At 38.5% G+C, this 12,241-nt stretch overlaps 1 protein-coding gene across 5 annotated transcripts in view; it reads right to left on the minus strand.

Moving 5' to 3' along the window:
* Positions 1–12,241, minus strand: part of RNF2 (ring finger protein 2) — a 49,190-nt gene that overhangs the window by 36,208 nt on the left and 741 nt on the right. For 2 of the 5 annotated variants that reach the window (XM_072830900.1, XM_072830897.1), the window contains exon 2: positions 5,061–5,154. The exons of 2 other annotated variants lie outside the window; for them this stretch is intronic. The gene's annotated coding sequence lies outside the window, so the exon portion shown is untranslated. Of the gene's footprint in view, positions 1–5,060; positions 5,155–6,823; positions 9,949–12,241 lie in introns of those variants that run through there. One more of the 5 variants, XM_072830898.1, reaches the window with a different exon arrangement.

A 12,241-nucleotide genomic window follows, 5' to 3' on the forward strand; every position in this document is an offset into this window, starting at 1 on the left:
ATTTATTCGTGAGAGACAGAGAGAGAGGCCAAGATATAGGCAGATGCAGAGGCAGGCTCCCAATGGGGAGCCTGATGCGGGACTGGATCCCAGGACCCCAGGATCATGACCTGAGCCAAAGGCAAAGGCTCAACCACTGAGGCACCCAAGTGTCCCTCCTCCAATCTTTTTTCAAAGCAGGTCAAAAGGGACAAACTGTTCACACATCTAGGATTCTAAGTTAAACCCAAGGTTATCTGCACTTTTTTTCCTTGTCTCAAAGAAAATAGCCGATATCATACTTCCCCACATTCATCTGGCTTATTTGCATACATCTTTTAAACAACTAGCTATTTATTTTCCTTTCAACAAGTGTCCTGGGTACTAGAATCTGGGAAATTTTGTTTGGTATTTTATCTCGTGTTATTTTTTATTTGTTTGCCTCATTTGGTCAGAACCTTCCATTTTTGTTGATTTCCTGAATTCTTAACTATCCCTCTGTCAAGACATTCCTCACATTGGTACTTCACCTCCTGATTCTCATCTGCCAGTCTACATTTTGCAACTCTTCTAAGATGTCTCAACCTCTGCTTTCCTAAGAGGTTTCCAGTCTACTGCTTCATCCAATTACCTGAATATAATGACCTACTGCCAAACCACTGACTCACTAGTAATTTAGATCTCAGACTTTGGCATAATCTAGGTTCTCAGCACTGAACACACACCAACTCTATACCACAAACTAGTCACATTCTTAGAACTACTTTTAATTCTCCCAGTACCCTAAGACCAAGAGACACAAAGGACATTGATAATTTCCTGAGCAGAGAAAAAAAAAAAAAAATCCTGAGTTCCTAAAGAACAAGGAAGGCTACCAAATTCATTTCACATCTCTCCCCCAGATTACAGGAAACTAGCTAGGGAGCATACTAATGTGGCAGCAATAACCAGCTTACTACTGGGCTGTAGACTGTTGCTGTGTCATTAGCACACATGACTGGTCCCCCAAAAAACACCTGCATATTTAATGGCACAGACAGATCAGTACCTCTATTTTGGAGAGGGAGAGGTCAAACACAACTAAGGCATAGAGCAAAGCTTAAAAATTTACATAAGCATGTCACAAATGACAAAGCTAAAAAGTCTAATAACTACTCAGTTTTAGTTCAAAACCCCATGACAGAATAGAAGTTAACTTCTGAAAAGTGATATATAGCAAGGTTGTTATCTTTTCCTGGGAAGAGAAATGTCCATCAAATACAGACTCCTGACAGAAGGAGTGCTGATGAATATACACATTAGCTTTAACAAGTAACTGTGTAGGGAATCACAGCAACACTCCTTTGTGTCACTGAAAATATGGCTACAGGTCTATACTTCTGGCAAGGGCATATCTGTTGAAAAATTAAATTTGTGCTAAGGAAATAACAAAAGAATATAATTAGATTAAGGAAGATTAAAGAGAAAGCTGAAGGCTGATGCCACTGCATTCTAATAGCAACTGGAATAATGGAATAACTCCTTCAGAAAGCCGTGAGGCAATTCATTTCCAAAGATACAAAATACAGTAATCTCAGTCCTAGGAAATAATGTTATTAATAGATAACTTTTAGAGAGTTTATCATTTTCTATGAGATCTTACTTAATCCTAACTCTATAAAGTATATATATATATATATAAAGCATATATATATATATAAAGTGTATATATATATATAAAATAGGTACTATTATTTTCCTCATTTAGGAAATAAGGAAATTGAGTCGAAGTGTAAATAAATAAATAAACAATTTGCTTAAAGGTCCCACAATAATAAGCATCAAAGGTATGGCTCAGGGGCCCTGAGGTGCCTCAGGTGCCCTGGGTGCCCCTGAGTGGCTCAGTGGTTGAGCATCCGCCTTCCGCTCAGGTCGTGATTCCTGGGGTCCTGGGATCAAGTCCCACATCAGGCTCCCCACAAGGAGCCTGCTCCTCCCTCTGCGTCTCTCATAAACAAATAAAATCTTAAAAAAAGACAAAAAAGCATGACTCAAATGTAGGTCTAAGAAGACCATGCCCTTAAGGACCATACCAGACTACTGGCACCACTACTACAATAATTATAACATCACCATAGGCAAGGAGACATCTACAACATTAACATCAGGAAATTTCCTCAATCATTAAAAAATAACAATTATTAATACGATATTCAATGACTAGTAACATTTGCAAGCTAAAACGACAGAGGCCACTGATTTGTATCTGTGCTATAATTACAGCTTTGTAAAAGTTATGTTCTAAAAGATAACAGAGGGCAGCCCTGGTGGCTCAGCGGTTTAGCGCCACCTTCAGCCCAGGGCATGATCCTGGAGACCCAGGATCGAGTCCCACGTTGGGCTCCCTACATGGAGCCTGCTTCTCCCTCTGCCTGTGTCTCTGCCTCTCTTTCTCTCTGTGTGCCTCTCATGAATAAATAAAATCTTAAAAATAAATAAAATAAAATAAAATAAAAAATAAAATAAAATAAATAAAATAAAACAGAGTTGTTAAGAGTTTGTGGAGAGAGTTTCCATTTTTCAACTCCCAAAATACTAATAAGCACAGATTTTTAACAGTTTTAAGACTAGAACAAGTAAGAATAAAGGAGTTAAGAATGTGTCTCTGGTATCCTTTTGTCATACAAGGTAGACTTTCTCTTGCAGGAAAATAAAAACTATTCTGTCCCTATACATATTCCATAGTAGCAGCCAGGCTGGGATTACTGGGATTGAGGAGACCTCAATTCTCATATTGGGTTCTCCAAACAATTCCAAAAGATAAACAGATTTAATCTTTCTTCTGTTCTGGCCTTTATCTCTTGGTTTCTGTAACTTGCATCAAAAAATTTTTATTTATTTTTTTCAAAAAAGTTTTACACTTAATAGTTCCTGGGGTTTCAAAGGCCAGGATCTCAGAAACATGAAAAAGAAATCAAAAACTCTTAGAATAGAAAGAGTTTTACAGCTCTGATAAATCTGAAGAGTAGTATAATCTTTATGTTCTTGAAAGCAACAAAAATTTTGCACAGCTCATCTATACTGGACATCAACATGGTTTTGAGTTAGTCAATATATAGATCTAAACCTCTTTATAAGATAAGCATGTTTTAGGTGATATATAGATGTATGTATTTTATGTCCATTAAGGCAGAGTTCCTTATTACCAATGAAAAAAATATGTATTTAAATATGTAAATATCAAAATAATTTTTTAAAGCTACTTACTAGCAATTAGACTTTGATAATCTTAATGTGAGTTTAAAATAATGTTAAAAAGAAAAAAAAAATAATGTTAAAAAGAGAAAACCATAACATACTATTATAAAACCTTGGGGTGCCTGGCTGGCTCAGTCATTGGAACATGGAACTTACTGGTTTTGGGATTGTGAGTTCAAGTCCCACACTGGGTGTGGAGACTACTTAAAAATTGAATGAATGAATGAGAAAACTTAAGCAGCTAATGTAGTGAAATCATCCTCTCCTAAGCAAAACTGATTCTATATTATCAAACAATTAACAAAAAAAGAAAATTGATATTAATTCGATACAAGACACTGTGTGTAGGCACCTTTTTTTTTTTTTTTTTAAAGATTTTATTATTTATTCATGAAAGACAGAGAGAGAGGCAGAGACACAGGCAGAGAGAGAAGCAAGCTCCATGCAGGGAGCCCAATGTGAAACTCCAGGATGACACCCTGGGCCTAAGGCAGGCCCTAAACCACTGAGCCACCCAAGAATCCCCTGTAGGCACCTTTTATACCGATTTCCCTCTACCTCTACTTTTTAAGGAAATCCTCTAAAAAAAAGTCCATGGTTGTTAACTTTTGCGTCCACACCCCCACTGAGAAGCTGAAGTAAGGAACTCTCGAACCTGGGGTGGGGGGGGTGGGGGGGAATACCATACAAAAGAACACATGCCCTAAATCTCAGAATAATGGTCCCTTAGGAGATCTCAGAACTGAAGGCCAAGAACACTTGCTCTAAAAAAGAATTCCAAAACCTAGTAACAGAAAAACCAGAGACTACCTTCTCTAAGTCCTTCTCAGTTTTCCTCAGCTATACCGCAACAAGCTATAGCCATCAATTACAGATTCATTCTTGTAAACTTATGGAGACAAAAGGTATTGCTTATTAATTATGTCCATCTGGCTGTCACAATGAATTTTGGACCTCCCCACCATCAACCTAAATACAAAGCTAAAAGGAACCTCAGGATCCAATCATTGTTACACCCATTTGAAATATTCTGCCATTGTCAAAAATGTTACCAAACTGGTTATGGCATAGAAAATATTTGTGATATCAAAAGAATTAAAATATGCACATAAATTCAGGTCTATAATATAAAACAGTTAAAACTCTATTTTAAACAAAACAAAAACCAAAAGATAAAATTTCCAAAAGGAAATACTTCAAAATTTAAAAGCAATTAAAATGAAGTATTGAAAACATGATTTTTTCTTGCTACTTCTTAAATTTTCCAAAACAAATACACTTAAAAAGGTAACATAGTGCATAGTGACAACTAAAATTATATTTCATAAAAAGACAATTTAATAACATTGATTTTTTCCATTAGCTCTTAAGCTGTTTTTTGAAAAGACTATAAGCAACATACTGAACATATGGATTAAAACCAAATCCGTTTAAGAAATGTCAGTCAGGGGGCAGCCCAGGAGGCTCAGCGGTTTAGTGCGCGCCTTCAGCGCAGGGCCTGACTCTAGATTTTGGCTCACATCGTGGTCTCAGAGTTGTGAGATCAAGCCCCACATAGGCGCTTGAGCACAAAATGGGCTTGAGATTCTCTCTCCCTCTCCTTCCTCCACCCTCATGTGCTCACACTCTCTCACACTCAAATAAATAAATAAAAAATTTTTAAAAAGAAAAGAAATGAGAAACAGCTAGGTTACTGTATGAAATTTTTTTTTCCTCACTGGCTCACCAATATTGTCTTAATTTTCCTAAATCATTATTACAACATATTATCCAAAAGGTTTCAAGATAATTTAAATTGGCATTGATAATCACATTATCTATATTACACATAGTTGTAACGTTACCTTTTCAAAAGTTACGGAGACTTCTGGGAAAAAAACAATTTCAGGAGGCTACACTGGTAAGTTATCACTGGTTAACCCAAACTGGAAATGAGACCTACATTTAAATACAAACATAATCAATTATAAAAACATTAAAGACAGAGAAATTGAGTCTTAATATTTTAGACAATACTCAACTATCAGTATTCAAGAGCCTTCAACATATTTCTACTTTATAGCCACATGAGAAAATATTCCTGGAGGACAGTAACTCATAAAAATATAAAAGCTAGAAAAAAGCATCTTTCCCTAAATCAATGAGGCAGATTTTCTTTATAAATATGCCAATTAAAATTTTAAGATGAACGATAAAAGGACAAGTTCATTAAAAGTGAACAGATATAATTTCTAATTTTGCTAAGTGTACTCTGAAAAGCAGCTATTTTCTGTAATTGATATCATAAAATAACATGTTAAGTAAAACAAAACCGCAATAGGTAGTTTTCAGTCAAAACTGTAATACCATCTGTTTCCCCTACTCCCCCGGGCCCTTGTCATTTAAACAATCTACAAAGTGGTAGTTTTGTTCCTAATGTGTAAGTAAAGTTTGGGATATTATTGTCTAATGATATAAGCAAGATACTTGACCCTGGTGTAAAGAAATTAATGAGGCATGACAATCTTAAAATACAATTATTTAAAGGGGAGAGAATACTATATTATAACCCAGCCTTGGGAAAAGTAGGGTTATAGGACATCCACAACTCCTCCCACATTCCATTTGCACCCTAACAACTTTGAAATATGAAAACTCCCTTGAAAGTAGGCACAGACTATAATCCAGATTCATGCCAGAGATCAATCCATCTCTGTCTCTCTTTCTTTACCTACACCCTATGTATTTACAACATGCCGTTTACAAAACCTTTTACCTACCCTACCTCTTATGTCTTTACAAATAACCTGTGAGGTCAGTGAGGGTGATTTTTTTTTTTTTAATACAAAACAGGCCAATAATTTTGCTTGTAGTGAAACCAGACCTAAAAACCAAGACTCCTGCCTTTAATTCTGAAGCTTTTTCCACTATACACAACACTATCCTTTCTGTAATATAGTAAAGCCTTCTATAAAACATTTGGCTGAATTCCAAGATAGCAGTCCCAGACTGAATTGGACTCTATATTGCAAATAGTGTAAATAATGAGGGTTTAATGCAATTACTGGCATGGAGGCATACATCTTTTTAAAAGTAAAGAATCAGTTGGTTTAATAGTGTGTGTATAGCGGTAGAAAGAGAACACTATTTTAAAAAGAAGTCAAAATGAAACACTACAGATTTGCACATTATAGCTAATGCAGGTAGTAGTGAGCAATATACGAAATAGGGAAAAAAAAGAGTAATTAAAAAGAACAATGTTAAAAGAAACTGCATGTTATTTTTATTTTTAGGAAATAAAATAAGGAGCTTCTGTCTTTTCTTTCTGCCAGAAGTGCTGTGAGACTTCAGAACATTAGATTATAAAATAGTAAGAGAAGTAGAAGAGGATTTTATTTAGCCATTAAATGAATCCCTGCCAAAACTGCTGGCTCTGGAATAAAAAATCCAAAGCCCTATTTCTAGATCAGCTGCTGGTACTATACAGTTTAAGGTAACCAATTATTTTAATTTTTCAATTCTCACATCTATAAAATCAAACTCTACTCAAACAATTTTCTAATGACCTTGGAAGGAAGAAACAATGTCTGCAAAAGCAATAATGAACATTTTAATTCCCATTACCTACCGCAAAAATAAATATTTCTGGAACATCTTCTATGTTCACAGTACTAGGCTAGGCTAGAAGTGCAGAGAAAGTGATGGTCTTTACAATCTAAGTCAATAAGGCACAGGAAATGCTTAACTAATAACGATTATGATTACATAACAAAATTGAGGCATCTCAGATAAAGAGATTTCACAGGAGTTGAGCTGAGCACAGTAGAGAGAATGAAGTTGGATTTGATCAAGATACAAAATAAAAATAGTAGTCATTAAGTTTAGCAAGGCAGAGAAGAGGCAAGTAGGTTGCAATGTCCTTTGGGTTCCCAAAGCACATCACTCATCTGTTATTGCATTTAACACACTGTAAGATGGGTTACTTGTCATCTCCATTTAGACTGTAAATTCCTCAAGGAAGAGATCTTGTTCAATTCATTTTTCTATCCCTAATCCCTTACATAGTGACTGGCAAACAGAAGATAATCAGCACTTGTTTTTTTTGAACAAGCAATGTAAGGATAAGATTCCCGATTTAAATTATTGTACTTTAACCCACACAATTTTGTGTGGATCATTTACTCATTGTCTCTCAACTTCAAAACTACCTAAATTCTGCTCTTCGGTGCTGGGGGAGACTGTACAATTGTATTTCACTGACTTCTGACAGCTCTCCCTATCAGGCTTTGACAGTGGAGGTAATAAAAGGACTGGAAAGCAAGGAGAGTCAAAGAACTTCCTTCCAGTTCCTGGCAGCAGCAATTGCAACCCCTCAACCCGGCAGCAGCAATGGGTTTCAGTCTCCAGTTTCTTTGGGTACTTTTGGGTACTTCCAGGACCTGATAAGCAGATGAATGATGACCTCCTCAAAGGTTCAGAAGGAGGCCAATGGAGTCTCTTTTCTGAAGTCTTAGGACAATTACACTGTAATGTTCTCTTTGCTCCTACAACCACTTAACCAACTCTCTAAACTAAATGTCCTCTTTAAAATTCTTACTGAAGTTACTATTTTCTCTACTAGGACTATTCCACTGTCAAACAGTGATTCCAACTGCTCTCCTTTGAGAGATCTTGCTGCTTCACTGAAGAGAAAAGTAAAGAAAATTTGGAATTATTCCTATAGATAAAATCTATTTTATAAAAGATAACTTAAAACCCTTTAAATTTGTATGTTGAGGGTGCCTGGCTGGCTCAGTAGATGGAGCACGTGACTCTTGATCTCTGGGTTTTGAGTTCAAGCCCCACGTTGGGTATAGATGTTACTTAAAATCTTTAAAAAAAAAATTTGTTGAGTTGTATCATAAAAATCATTTAACTTTTGTGTTTTAAACTATCAAACTTGGGAAGAAAAAAAGAAAGGAAATGAGAAATATTTAAACAGCACAGGATATTCCAAGCACAACCACCTCCTTTCACTAGAACACATACCCTAGAGAAAATATGAGCCAGTAAGCTGATCTGTTCTTCAAAGATCTCAGCTCCCACAAGCTTTTCCTCATGTAAGCATGATGGCATGCTGACTGTGCTTCTTATATTTAAATACATTTTGGGGGATACCTGGCTGGCTAATTCAGTGGAGCATGCAACTCTTGATCTGGAGCCATGAGTTCAAGCCCCACACTGGGCATAGTTTACTTTAAAAAGTAAATAAATATTTTTTAAAAATATACTTTAAAAATATATTTTAAAAAGTATTTTGTTGTTGTTCAACACGGCCCCTAAATGCAGTAGATTGCTGGGGGGGTTTTGAACATGAATCTGTTCCAATACTAAAGCTGAGCTGAACTTATTTGTTTACTGTTCTCCCTTCCTAAAGGATTTTTCAAGCATCATTTTTTTTTACCAAGTGAATTTCTTTTTATGCACTGACGTTAGAATCTAATCTCTTCATAAAATACAACTCCATTCTATAGCATAGAAACAAAGAGAAATCCCCCTTGCAGGAGAGCCCATAATCAACACACCTGTTGAAAATAAATGACCAAAATGCTTCGACAGTTTTCACATGGTCTGCTACTTAATATTATCATTAGATAATTTAATTCAAGATTAACTACAAAAACGATTTTTCGTGACTGTATTTAAACTGATTTTTTTAAAAATTATGACAAAATGGCAGATATTTAGTAGCAGAAAACTACTATACTATATTGTTAATCCATTTTTTTTTTAAGATTTTATTTATTTATTCATGAGAGGCACAGAGAGAGAGGCAGGCTCTTCACAGGGAGCCCAATTCGGGACACAATCCCTGGACCCAGGATCACACCCTGAGCGCCCTGAGCAGAACGCAGAGGCTCAACCGCTGAGCCACCCTGTCCCCGTTAATCCATTTCTAAACGAAATGAGAGAAAGCACATTTAAGCAATAGGAATCTTTCTTAGAATTTTTAGTAACATCATAGGTGCTGAGCTTCCAACATGAGTATCACTAGGCCTAGACACATTAGTCTACTTCGGCTGCCTGTAACATCTACTGGGCAAAAAGAGAAGTGAAAAGAATTTTAAACTTGAAAATCCATGGCCAGTTTCACTGGAGTTCCTCCAATTAGCATAAAACTGGATCACGGGCTACCTACTCCCCCTTAGCATCTACATGCTATATAGACATACTAACATAACCTCTATTTATGTGCCAAGAGTCCTATTACCACAGTCAATATGTCCATGTAAAATCGAACTGTATTCCTTACAAGAGACACCAAAGGACCCATCTGATACATTAGGTGGAAAACTAAAGGTAAGAGAGGTTTAACAGGATCTTGACCTACAGAGAAGGAATGGACAAGGCAAATCTTATTGTACCTTTGTATCCCCAATTATATGAGATCTACTTAGTTAAATGCAAACAAATATTCAATAAGTTACCATAACGAAGATTTCAGAGAAATGGAAAAAAATGAGGAAATAGATAAATAAATGATGTCGCATGACAAGGTCTTCACGCTATGTGTAATAAACAACACTGGGCAGCCCGGGTGGCTCAGTGGTTTAGCGTGGCCTTCAGCCCAGGGCCTGATACTGGAGACAGGGGATCAAGTCCCACGTCAGGCTCCCTACATGGAGCCTGCTTCTCCCTCTGCCTGTGTCTCTGCCTCTCTCTCTTTCTCTGTGTCTCTCATGAATAAATACATAAAATCTTAAAAAAAAAAAAAAAAAGATAAACAACACTAATTAACCAAGTGTAGATCTGTATGTGGGCAGAATGTGCATAATCACACAGTATTTTTCCTTTTTTAAAAATGGCAGACTGTGATGGGTTGTTTAGTTTATCCAGATTTAATAAGTTGCTACAAAATTATGAGGTGCTTTAAGTCATACTAAAAATGTGTCCATAGCTTTAATAAAGTGCATTTTAATGTTAACTCACTTCTCTTGCCGGAGGGAATTATGCTTCTTTGCTAACATATAGAAATGAAACTGTCACTAAAACATCTGGCTATATATTATTCATTAGACATAAATCACCTTTACTCCAAAGACCACGTAATAGAAACACAAACCATGAATAAATCAGATTAGAAAAAGACCTGGCACTACACACTGAAATTTGTGCAGAAAAACGAAATTCCTATTTGCGGACCTGCTCTATACATTATTTCTATCCACACAAACCTAGTAACTAGCTATTTGAGCGTTCAATACAGGCAAAGAAAACTCAAAATGCCTTATTTTGAATGTCTGCATTGTCTACACAATGTAAGTAGCTCTAATTTGAAATTTTTCTCTGTAGCAAGTTTGAGGACCCCCAGCATATTTTTAAAATACTCAGACTAGCCTTCCTAGGCAGTTTTCCATCATAAATTCTCCGTTTCTCTCTCACACCTACTATAATTAACCCTACAGGTGGATCCCACAAGAGTACCTGAAGGAAATAACTCAGAATCCTCAGAAAAAGTAAGGGGCCATATTTGCTGTGCAATCTCTGGAAAATGGAGTCTTATATAACTACCCATTATTTTACTTTAAACATGTTAAATGTACAATCAAGATTTGAAGAGATACCTGTTGATTGTGACAAGTTGACATTCCAGAGGGGAAAAGGAATAACCAAAGTCTTATCGCTGCCATTTAAATTCTTCGTAAATCAAAGGGTCAGATACTCACTGTAAGAAGCCTGATCTGACACCACGCTAAATTCTTAAAAAATCCAACTATACCCCGATGCAAGTGGGGAAAGTAGATTATCTACCAATTACACTAAGTATTCCAGCTTATCGTCTTGGAACTCATCAAAAGTAGATTATGTAATGCAAAGCACTCAAACATTAGTCCTAAACATAATTCTCAGCCTAAAACATCAAAGCCATGTCTCAGTGGTTTTTTATTTTTTAATTTTTAAAAGTAAAAGCGTCTTCCCAAAACGCTGATTGCAAACCTGTCCTTTCCACAGTTAACAAATTTCTTCACACGCCTCAAGGAAATCCAACATTTTCGAACCACTTTACCCCTTAAAGGCACACATTCTCTCCAACTTTCTGACAGCCATGCAGTATATACCCCCCACCACCACCAAAAAAAAAAAGGCTTAAAGGGGATAATAAGACCATAAAGCCATTATGCTCTTAGCGGGCAAATAATCGGAACGAACCAACGAAGTTTCAAAGACCAATTTTTTTTTTTTTTCTCCCAAACCAACAGTATCTCTGGGAGCAAGGAGGCTTCTTCTCTCGAGGAGGAAAAGTATCTTTGACAAGCGAGAGCCAGGGCTCCCCCGGCGACACCCGGTACCAAAGATCTCGGCGTCAACGACCATGTTCAAAACGCGAAGCTTCCATAAGAAGCCAACCAAGGCACCCCCTCCCCCCACGACTCGGCCGGGGCAACCTCGCGGTTTCAGAAAGCAGCAACAGATACTCGCGGGCAGGCGGGCGGCACTCCAGGAATGCCTCGGCCAGGAGGGGGTCCCCCCGCAGCCCACACGGAACCCCGGGCGCCGAGGGGCGCCGAGGGGCGCCGAGGGGCGCCTCCAAACGCGAACCCCGACTCCAGCACCGCCGGGGGGAGGGGAGGGGGCCTTCTGCACAAAGCGCCCCTACCCCACCCCCACGGTGCAGACGCACACCCCCGAGGCAGCGACGGGGAAGCCCTGAGGAAAAACCCCGCATTCCGCGCCGCCGGCCTCCTGAGGGGCGCCGCAGGGAGGGAGCCCTCGCCTCGCAGGCGACGACGGGGGGGCGGCTCCGCAGCCTCGGCCTCCGCGCTGAGGAGCCGACGGCGAGGGGTTCCCAACCAAGGAAGGGATGCAACCCCTGAGCTTCCCGCACTGGGTCCTCCGCAGGTCGGACCCGCCACTTCCGCCGAGACCCTCCAAGAAACAAACGGGAACAATGAGACGCTGCCTCCCCCGCCATCGCCGCCCCGAGAGCGGCCGGGGGCGGGGGCGGGGGCGGCGGCGGCGGCGGCGGCGGCGGCGCCATCTCCCCTCACACCCCCCCCGCCGCGGG

The sequence above is a fragment of the Canis lupus genome, chromosome 6, assembly GCF_048164855.1.
Source record: "Canis lupus baileyi chromosome 6, mCanLup2.hap1, whole genome shotgun sequence".
NCBI lineage: Eukaryota > Metazoa > Chordata > Mammalia > Carnivora > Canidae > Canis > Canis lupus.